The sequence below is a fragment of the Fukomys damarensis genome, unplaced genomic scaffold, assembly GCF_012274545.1.
Source record: "Fukomys damarensis isolate Sample0158 unplaced genomic scaffold, DMR_v1.0_HiC HiC_scaffold_20, whole genome shotgun sequence".
Lineage (NCBI taxonomy): Eukaryota > Metazoa > Chordata > Mammalia > Rodentia > Bathyergidae > Fukomys > Fukomys damarensis.
Genome location: NW_022900932.1, coordinates 2,665,732 through 2,676,253, shown reverse-complemented (window position 1 = coordinate 2,676,253; position 10,522 = coordinate 2,665,732). Strand labels below are relative to the sequence as shown.

Here is a 10,522-nt window from a genome sequence, read left to right as displayed (position 1 = left end):
GGGCAGCTGGAGCCCCTGGTGCTGAGCTGCCGGCGGCGGAGGAGACGCCTGGCGTGGGCCCGTGGGCTGTGATGACAAGGCTCCTGAGGAGGCAGAGTAGGGGGTGGGAGGTGCACCCAGTCCCCGGGAGCACCTCCGTCTCTTCCGGGCCCTGGCTCCAGATAGTGGACTGGTACCCTGCCCTGCGTGTGTCCAGTGTGAGGCCCCCGGGGCTCTCACTGCTTCTCAGGGCCCCTCATGTCCGAGGTGATGGTGGGAGGTGATGTCCTGTGGATTTAATCCTGCCGTCAACCCCCGGGAGCCCTTTAATTGTTCCAGGAAGCTGCTTGGGTGGGTGGCTGCAGCCCAGTGAGGGACACGAGGACAGGCAGGAGCCCCCACCTTAAGCGGTCAGCACTGTAGGGCACAGCCCCTGCCCCTGTCCCCTGCAGGCCCCATGTTCCTCCTCTGCCCCTGTCCTGTACCCCTCCCCGCGCCAGGACTTGGGCAGAGGTACTGGACAGGAAGAGACAGAGGGCCCGGTCTTGCTGTGCCCTGTTCCTGCCCTAGAGGACCCAGCAGGCATCCCCAGGACTCACATGGCCCCCTCTGTCCCCCGCTGTCCCCCGACCTGGCCAGGCATGTGCTGCTCATCACCACTGCAAGTGTAAACCGAAACCCAGCCAGGCCCCTCACGGACCGTCCCAGATGGCACCGCGCATCAGGGCGGAGGCGGCTGCAGGGTGAGAGGCCTGGTCTGTCCTTGTGCACAACACATGAGCATCTAGGCAGGCGCTGGGGGTCAGAGGCTTGTGCAGCCTGCGCGGCCCGGAGAAGCCAGAGACCCAGATCCTGCCCTGCAGCCCCGTCTCTCTGCCTGAGTCAGGGAGCAGCCCGGGCCTGCTGGGCACCCCCTGGGCATGAGCAGCTGGGTCCCCTGCCCCCCGCTCTGTTTGGGGGTGGAGAAAGCTGCGCTCTGCGCTGGCCAAATTGAAACCAGAATTGTACGGCGGGCGGAAAGTGGCTGCACCTTGTAGCCTAACCCTGCAGGAGATCAAGGATGTCTTTCCGTGTATCGTGTTGATCCGCGTGCAGCCACAGATGCACAGCAGCGGGATGATGAGTCCGTCCTGGGCCCTCGGCTGGGCTGTGTGTGATTGTGACCATTTTATAGCTTAGTTGGCTGAGACCGAGCTGGGACAGGAACCTGTCTTTGTCCTCTGGGTTGGAGAGTCCCCAGGTGACCCCGGAAATGGCCCAGTGCTGACCTGGGCCATTGGCGTAAAGCTTAAAGGAGGTCCAAGAGGCATGGGAGGCTGAGGCAGGAGTATCTCAAGTTTGAAAACGTAGTGACTTAGCAAGATCCCGTCTCACAAAAATTAAAAGCCCCCTCAGCACCAGGCCCTTGCCCGGGGTCACTTATGCCCTGCCCTGTCCTGGCCCTTTCTGTCCACATGTAACCAACCCTCATGTTAGGTGTTTTCGTCCCCATCTGGCAGGTGGGGAGCTGAGGTTCTGTAGGCACCGCCAGGCACGAGAGGGCCTCTGTTCCTCTGCCACCACTGGCATCACGGAGACTGCAATGTGTGGCTCCCCAGGGGTCCTGGGCTCCAGGGTGGCCTGGGAGTCACTCAGCCTGTCTCAGCCTCCTCTTCTGGGGAAAGGGGCAGAAACAGATTGGGAGGAGCTGCTGCCCTGGGCCTGGCCGGGAGCTGCAGATGTGGCCAAGGACGGGACAGGGACAGAGCCACGGCCTGGCCCTGGGGGTGGGGGACCGTGCGGAGATCCAGAGACGGGGCAGGATGTGTGCACGGTGTGTGTGTCTGCACTGGCTGAGGCGCGGGGGAGAAGCAGAGCCACCCCTGCTACTCCAGACTGGAGCCGCGAGCTCCTCCGGCCAGCCCGTGCGTGAGGTCAGGTCACGTGGCTGGAGTGTGGCGGGGGTTCCCTCACTGGGACAAGCTGGGCCCTCCGGGCACCACGGAGAGGAGCCTGGGCTCGGCCCGGCCCAGGAGGACAGACAGGAAGTGCAGCCTCCCTCCTGTGGTGTCCCAGCCCCACGGAATTCTGGAGACACCGGTGCCAGGCGCTGGTCCGACTTGCCCGGCTGCTGCCTGGTGGCTGCATAACAACAGCAACTTGCACGCATTCCGTTGCCGGTGTCAGAGCAGTGGGTGCCGGATGGGCTGAGAGCTCAGGAGAACCTTGGGGCCTTGCTGCTGGGCCGCCGAGGCTCCTGCATGAGGGTGAGGGTGGTGTGCTATCTGGCCTGCAGGAGGCCCCAGGGTCTACACCGCTGTTACTTTTGCCTCCTACCCATTCCCTCCCCATTTCTGCTTTAGCTACACCAGCCTGCTCATTGCTGAAATCACCAGGCCCCAGCCAACCTCAGGGCCTTTGCACTGGCTGCCCAGGAAGCTCTTTCCCTGCATATCCATGGGGTCCACATCCTCTTACACTCAGGTGTCTCCTTTTCAGAGAGGCCCCTCTGGCCACGCATCTTATACTGGCCCCCTCCCCAGTCTGTCACTCTGCTCCTTGTGCCCTGCTCTGTACCTTTTATAGTGCTGGACTCATCCATTTTTGTTTGTCAGTTTATGGTCAATAAGGGCAGAGGCTTTTGTCTGTTTTGGTCTCCGTTGTTTCCCCACAGCCCCTGGAACATAGTAGTTGTTCAATAAACATTTATTGACTGAACCATGGGTCAGGAAATCCAGCCCCCAGCCACTTACTTCTTTAGCCCTCTTCCCAGCCTGGGTGTGAGGGGTGCTCTCCCTTGGGACAGGTGAAGCTGCGAGGGTGCAGGATTCTGGGCTAGGTCAGGCTGCCCAGGGGAGCCCCACAAGCTGACATGCTGGGGACAGAAATCCTTCCCCAGAGGCAGGAGGCTGTTGCTGCCCCATCAGGGTGGGCTTGTGGGAGACGTGGGGTTTGAATCTCTCTTCTCACTGCTGTGGCTGCCTGGCTTGGGAGAGAAAGGGGCCTGGCTCTCTCCCCCGGCTTGGGGTGCCCAGCTGGCCCCAGTTGTGGGTTTTCTGTGCCTGCTGGGTGCCATGCGGGTCACCAGCTCTGCCACAGTCAGTGTTCAGCGGTGCAGACTCCTCAGTGTCTGCAAACGTCCCCTGCCTCTTCTACCCTGGACCCTGTCACCCAGTGGACGTTTGTATCCTGAGCATCATGTCCCTCCCTTCGGGCCACCTCCTCTCACCTGGCACAGGTGTGGGCATCTCCTGCCCCCAGGCCGGGGACACGGGATCAGCAGCCCCTCCTGTGAGCCAAGCCCACCCCCCGCAGACCTTCACCAGAGCGTCCTCTTCAGGCCTCTTCCAGAGGCGCGGGGAAGGCAGTCGCTGCGGAGCCCAAGAACAGCTGTCCGCTCTCCCGTCTGCCGTTACTGCCCCATGGGGATCAAATGGCCCTGGCACAGCGCCCCCTGCTGGGCCTCCGTGCTCACCATGCACCGTCTGGGTCTCTTCGCTGCTCCGAGACTGGCAAGGTGTTGGCACTAATGTGACCGCTCACTGATTACCAGGTCAATCCTGTCCCGGCGTGAAGATGAGGCCCGTGCCGGTCTGGCTGATGCCAGGGGCTTTGCCTGTCTGTGCTGATTTCCCGTCTGCTCTGGCCTGTGGCAGGGCGCTGACACCTGCTGGTCCTGAGTCCCCGGCTGGGCGTCCTCAGGCCCCAGCTGTCCTCCTGGCCTCCACGTGTGCCCGTCACTGGGCCACGCTGCTGCTCCCCCTCCCTCGCTGGCTGACAGGGTGACAGGAGGAGGGTGTCAGAGGCGACTTCCTTGCTCGAAATTTTCATCCTTCCCCTGCTAGACCGGAAGCCACCTGCTGGTGTCCCAGAACACTCGTGGGTCTGGAATCTCTGTGGCCTCGACCTTCAGAAGCCGGTCCCTCGGGTACATCCGTGCTTCCCCTGGGCGTGTGGGTGGCCTGACCTTCCTGAGTCCTCCCACTTCTCCTGGGCCCTGCAGCCGGCGTGGGCTTGGCCACCCTGCAGCCCCCACCCGCCTGGCCGGTGTCAGGACCCCAAGTCTCCTTTTGCCTTGGCACACGCCGGACACTTGCCCCCTTGTACTGAGGAGACAGCTGTGGCCTTGCAGGGGTTGGGGAGCTGGCTCTGCTGGGGCCAGGGAGGAAACGGTGAGGGACAGCATGCTGATGGGAACAGGAAATAGGGCTGTTTTCCCACCTGGGCTGAGGCGTATAAGACCCTGGCAGAGCTGATCATGGTGGCACACGCCTGTGTCCCAGCACTTGGGAGGCTGAGGCAGGAGGATCGCCAAGAGTTCAGGGCCAGCATGGGCTACATAGTGAGACACTGTTAAAACAAAACAAAAAACCCCCAGCATTGTAGGGGAGCGTGTATGTGTGTGTGGTGACTGTGTGGCTGTGGCCCCTGGTGCTCCTGGGGATCTGGGGCTCGGGTGGTGCTGAGCCTGTCCCGGGGTGCAGCTGGGGGTGTGGGGCCTCTCATCTGGCTTTCACTCTTGAGTCCTTTGCATTCAGTCATCCCTTCGCTGTGGGATGGGTGCTGAGCATCTGATGGGTGCAGCGCCAAGGCTGAGCCCTGGAGAGCCTGGCGGGTGGGGACAGCAGGGCAGCTCACAGGAGAGAGCAGCCCAGTGCCCGGTGATGCCTTCCGGACAGATGCAAGTGGGGATCTGTGGGCGGACCCTGGGCTGGCCGGAGCACCAGCATGTGCCAAGGCCCTGAGGTGCAGCTGTCGGGCGCTGGGGATTCCCGGAAGGGGGCGCAGGGTGCTGAGGGAGAGGAGGAGGAGCTCAGGTCTCGAGGGGCCTGTGCCACCCCCCGAGACTCCGGCTTTGGCTCTCACAGCGGCTGCTGGAGTGAGCAGGAGTGTCGTCAGCAGGGACTCAGCTCTGACAGCCTCCACTCCCGCTGTCCTATAGGGGTGGACGGGGCCTGGGCTGCTGGGGAAGCTACTTCTGCTGTGTAGCAAGAGCTGGGGGTGGATCACCCCAAGGCTGGGTGCCCCGTGAAGCGCTGGCGCAGCCCCCACCAAGCTGCCCCCAACCCCCACTTCATTATCTGTGTCTCTTTCATCCAAACCGCGTATTTCTGGCAGTGCTGTGAGCGCTTCCTGGGTCCAGGCAGTGCTGAGTGCATCACTTTGCCGGGCCTGGAAGCTTGAAGCAAGTGTCCCCAAATACCCCCATGTCTGCTGAATGGGGACAGGGCAGGTGTGAGAAGGGACCCAGCCGCAGGGCGTGGTGGGCAGTGTCCACCTAGGCAGTGTGCTGTCCCCAGGCTCTGCACCTTGGAGGGTGAGTCACAGCAACCTTGGGAAGCCGCCGTGCCCTGGGCTCTGGGTTTCTCTCTCTGGTCACTGTAAGATGACAAAACCAGGTGATTCGAGTGGGAAGGTGGAGCAGGGTGGCTGGCTTCTCCCTCCTCTGCTGCGGCCTCCTCTCCCTCCCTTGCATGTTGCTGGAGACAGAACCATGACGCCCATACTCTAGGCGAGCTCTCATTTTTAATGAGCGCAGGAAAGCTAATGACATCCTAGGGCCCAAGAAGGCCGGGGGAGGGAGGGGAGGCAGGACTGAGGGACGGGCAGAGGCGGGGAGCCCAGGGGCTGGCGGGGCCCCTTTGCTCCCTCCCAGCGCCCGCCTGCGCCGCTTTCTGTGCGGAGGAGGCAGAGCCCAGAAGGTGGGAGGGAAGGAAGGGGAGAGACTGGAGAAGGGGCCGGTGGAGGCCGTGGGGCCAGGCTCGGGCTTGTGGGGCTCAGTTTCCCTATCTGTAAAATGGTTCTAACAGTCAGCCCCTGAGTTGACTGGGGGAGCTGATGGGCAAAACTTTTGACAGTGGGGAGCTTGAGCCAGGTGGGGAGGCAGAGAGTGGGCAGGAGTGTAGAGGGACAGGGGCTGGAGGCCTTTGGAGCAGTAGGCCAGCTTGGGATGAAGACATCCATCCACTCGCACCCGCCCACCCATCCACCCACGTGCCCATCCATCCACCCATCCATGCATCTATCCATCCTCTCAGTACCCAGGGTGCTTCCCAGGTGCCGTGAGCCCCTCCTGGCCAGACCTCTTGTCTGTCCTCTGTGCTGCGTCCACATCCAGAGCTGATCTGGCCCTGGACCCTCCTGAGGCCACTCCAGGCTGCTCAGGACTGAGCCTGGTGACCCCTCTGCTTACTGCCACATCCCTGTCACTCACTTCCAGGTCTGACCAAGCCAGTGTCAGGCTTCGGGGCTCCGAGGCTTTTGCCAACAAGGCCATGGGAGCCTGGGGCCGTCATGAGGACAGGACTCTGTGTTTCTCCAGCTCTCAGGCCACATCCAGGCCGGAAACCCCGGGTCCCTGGCAGCCCGGCCTCTCCAGAAGGCCTCCCTGGTGCTCTGGGTCAGACTGCATCCTCCACCGAGGTGCTTGGTCCAGGCAGGGGTCAGCAGTGTCCTGTTTCCCCAAGCAGGGAGCTGCTATCTGGTGGGGTGATGGGCTGGGCCCACTTAAACCCGGGCCAGGGCTATACCTGGCCTGCCTCTCCCTAACCCTGGACCCGGTGCTCTTTTCCTGGGCTGGGGTCTGGGGCTCTGCTCTTCTGCTATAGAGGAGCCGGCGCCTCGCCCCCTGCCTGCCCTGGCCCGGGGAGGGGGGTGGCGGTTGGCATGGGAGAGGGTCCGGGAGGACTTCATTACCCTGTGCCCGCCCGGTGGAGGGTGGGGGCCGAGCCCGCCGCCGGCAGGGAGACATGCTTGGCCTGCCTGCGTAATTACATCTCAACATTTCATTCTGCTTGTCAGTTTCCACTTCCTGGGGATGTGGGCTCCTAAATATTTCATCCTGGCCTGTAGCCGCCAGATCCTCTCTGGCCAAACCACAGGCCTGGCCGCTGGCCCCTAACCCTCTGCCTCCTTCCCAGCCTGGGCCTTGACCCCTGCCTGGAGTGCGGCTGTCGGGGGTCCCTTCCCCAGGTCCCTGCCCCCTCCCAGGAGTCTCCGCCCCTGGCCAGCCCTGCACTGGCTCCACTTTCCTGGCGGCCGGGGCGAAGAGGCTGGCAGACGGCACTGCTGGACATTAGGATCGGCACAAGCAGCAGCCATCGGACACTGCCTGTGTTCCTGGCTCTCTGTCGGAGCTGGGGAGTCAGGAACGAGAGCGGCATGGTCTTCCCTGGAAGGGGCTCACGGGCTGATGGCGGAAACCAACATCTCTGTCACCATAGCAGGCCTGGATCTGAACACCTTCCTGTTCTAACTGGCTTGCTCTCCTCACTGTTATGAGGAGACAAGATCCAGAGAGGGTGAATAACTTATCCAAAGCTGCGGAGTGCACTCCGGTCAGCATTTCCTACTGCTGGGACAAAATGACTGACACCTGCAAGCTAAGGGAGGGAGGAAGTTTTATTTTGGCTGCTGGTTTCAAAGGGTTCAGTCCATAGCCAGCCGGCTCCAGGGTAGCAGTGGCCTGGTGAGAACGGCTGCTTAACCACGGCAGCCAGGAAGCAGAGAGGGAGAAAGGAGGCGCCGGAGGAGTGCTGCACCCCCATGCCGTGACCTACTCCGGCAGGCCCCCCACCGCCTCACTGCACACTTAGCTATGAAACACGAGCGGACTCAACTGCTGATGACTCAGTTGCTTTGTGAAAGCCCCGCGTGTACAGGCGTGAGACTCTGGGGCACATTTTAGCACTAAACCATACCACGTAGCTAAGAAGTGCCGGAACCGGGCTTTGAGTCCCAGTAACTCAGCTCCAGCCCTCTCCCTGCCGCAGGCAAGTTGTAGATGTGGCCATGGGGTGGCAGGCACCAGTGGTGTGGCACAGAGGCGGGTGACAGCGCTCACCAGGCAGCCTGCGGCCCCTCTGGATGGGGCGGATGTGCCCTTGGGACAGAGCTGGAGAATCCGTTTGGTGGGGGTGCTGTGCAGATGCCACCCAGGACTGGCACGGCAAGACTCAGGGTGGGGCCGCTCTGGGTGTGTGGGAGGAAGTGGTCCTGCGGGGGGTGGGGGTGGGGGTGAAGCTGTGACGGGGAGGAATGGACCCCAAAGCCAACATGTGATCCAGGCTGTCACTGGGGAAGAGAGTGGCGCCCCCCAAGTCCAGAGCTGATTGGGGGTGACCTTGTCAGAGACCCTGAGGCACACTAGACAGTCTGGCGTCTGTGTGGGCCTTGGGAAGATTCTCTTTTATTTTTTTGGAGAGGATGGTTTGAAACAGGGTCTTGCTAGGTAGTAAAGGCTGGCCCTGAACTCACAGTGATCCTCCTGCCTCAGCCTCCTGAGTGCTGGGATTATAGGTATGCACTACTATGCCTGGCCAAGCCCCCTTCCTTCCCTGAGCTGAACCTGAGAGGTGGCTGGGTCCCCTCTATCCCTGAATGCTGAGCGTGGCCACCCTGAGGTCTGGGGGCCGGGGCGGGTAGGGGGGTCAGGAACCAGCCACCTCTCTGTACCCAGCCCTCCCATCCCTCCCCACCACCTGCCTCCAAAATCGTCCTTTCCTTTCCTACTTTTCCCAGCTTCTCCCTGAATGGGTTTGTGTTAGGTTATTAGGTGAGTTGCTCAGCAAATTCACAATGCAGCTCTGAGCAGTGGGGACGCAGGGCCGTGAGCTCCTGGTGGCCCTGGTGGGTGGGCGGCCCGGGGCCTGTGTCCTCCCTGCCTCTCATGAAACCCTGTGTGTGGGCAACTGGGGGCCCCTCCATGTTACACACAGGCGCCGGGCTCAGGGCGCAATGTGGCCATCCCAGGAAGTCGGAGCCCAGGCTGCAGACCTGTCCGCGTGGCCTGTGTCTCCACAGCTAGCAGCTGTGATGCCTGCGCCCCTCCTTGCCCCATCAGCCACCCTGAACCCCCAAATCTAGCCCAGTTCTCCTGCAGGGGCAGGGCTGGCACGAGTGGGACCTGGGGATGGAGGGAGCACAGGGTCCCAGGCTGGCCTAGGAGTGGGGGCCTTCGCACGGTCCCAGGTGGGCCTCTGGTGGTGCCAGTGATGGTGTGGCTGTGCGTCTGTTGTACACGAGATGGTGTGTGCTGTTGTACGTGTTCTCACGTTGCATAAGTGACGCTGTGCATGTGATTGTGGAGTGTGTGGTGTGTCTCTGGGATGTGTCTGCGTGGGCCCAGGATGGGGCAGGTGTGCTGTACCTCACTTTCTCGCCATGTGGCCCAGTCTGTGGCCGGTGGGTGTGTGAGGTGTGACTGCGTCAGTGTCTGTGTGTGGACTTTGCACATCCTGTGGCTGCTGTGTGTGGGGTCCCAGGGTGGTGTGCAGTGATTTAGTATGAGTGTGAGTGTGTGTGCGTGTGTGTGGTCTCCTTGGGCCTCTGTCTGTGGCCAGTGCTGCCCACTTCCTGTTTTGTGCTCCCTGATAGTGAGGGTGGCAAGGACCCAGGGGGCTCAGCTCCTGCCCCGCAGCCCAAACTCCACGCTGAGGCCGCTCCAGACGCCGGAGTCTGACCCCGTCACTGTCCCCCAGGGTGCAGTTGAAGCACTTCTTTCCGGTCCCCAGAGGAGACTGGGAACTCCCCTGAAGCCACACAACCGGGAAGCAGGGCCTGAGCACCCCTGGGGGGCACTGGGAAGCCGGCAGCCGACCCCTCACTGGCCTTGGCATCTACAGGTCTGGCACCCGCCGGATCTCTCCCGGGGAGCCCACTGTGCACAGGCTGGCGTGGCCGCAGTGGGGAGGGACGCCTCACCGCCTCCCTCCGCTGTTGGCCTGCCGTCCAGGCTGGCAGGAGCTCGGCCGGACCCCCCTTTCCTCCGCGTGCTCCTGTTTTGCGCGCCCGGGGACGAGGCGAGTCTCCCCAGGGCAGGGCTGGGCTGTGGCCAGGCCAGCACCGCACACAGGGCCTCAGGCCGAGTGGATGGTGGGCTTCACGTGGGCCCCGGGCCTGCATGTGGGACGAGGTGGCAGCTCAAGGAGGGCAGGGGCTGTGCCGCCTGGAGGCCCCCGGGGATTCCTCCCGCCGTCCCCACATCGTGCTCATGTCCCCGCCAAGCTGTCCCTGGTAGCTCGGCACCGTCCTCGTCCCTTTGTGCAGCACGCCAGGCAGCCGCCTGTCCCCGGGGGAGACACTGCCCCAGTCCCGGGGCAGAAAGACCTCAGGAGATGGCAGGGCCCCGTGAGGGAAGGCTGCCCGGGAGGCAGAGTGGGACCTTCGTGGTCACCTTCCCCGAGTGGCTCCTTCTGGAGGGAGTGGCTGCGGGCCCGGCCTTTGGCAGGAGGGAGGGAAAGCCAGGGAGGGCAAGAACCGTGCGTGTGTGTACGTGTGCGCGAATGTGTGTGCGCATGCGCACACCGCCTCCCTCCGGCCCACACCCCCTCTCTGCCGGGCCCTGGGGTCGGGGCGCCCGCTCCTCTCTCTGGGTTGCGTGGCCGTCCCTCCCTCACCTCATTGTCACTTGCCACCTTCACATTTTGCGGCAGCGTAGATTTTTCCACTTGCTTTCTCAGGGCTGGTCTCTCTGTTGTTTTTTTCTGTTTTTAAATCTAAAAGGAGTTTTTAAAAAGGTAAAGAAAGAGAGAGAGAGAGAGGGAGGAAAGGAGCCTCAGTCGGG

The 10,522-nt window shown here is 62.6% G+C and overlaps 1 protein-coding gene across 1 annotated transcript in view; it reads left to right on the top strand.

Annotated features, from left to right (window-relative positions):
* Window positions 1–10,522, top strand: part of Grm4 (glutamate metabotropic receptor 4) — a 59,721-nt gene that overhangs the window by 21,197 nt on the left and 28,002 nt on the right. The window lies entirely within an intron of this gene.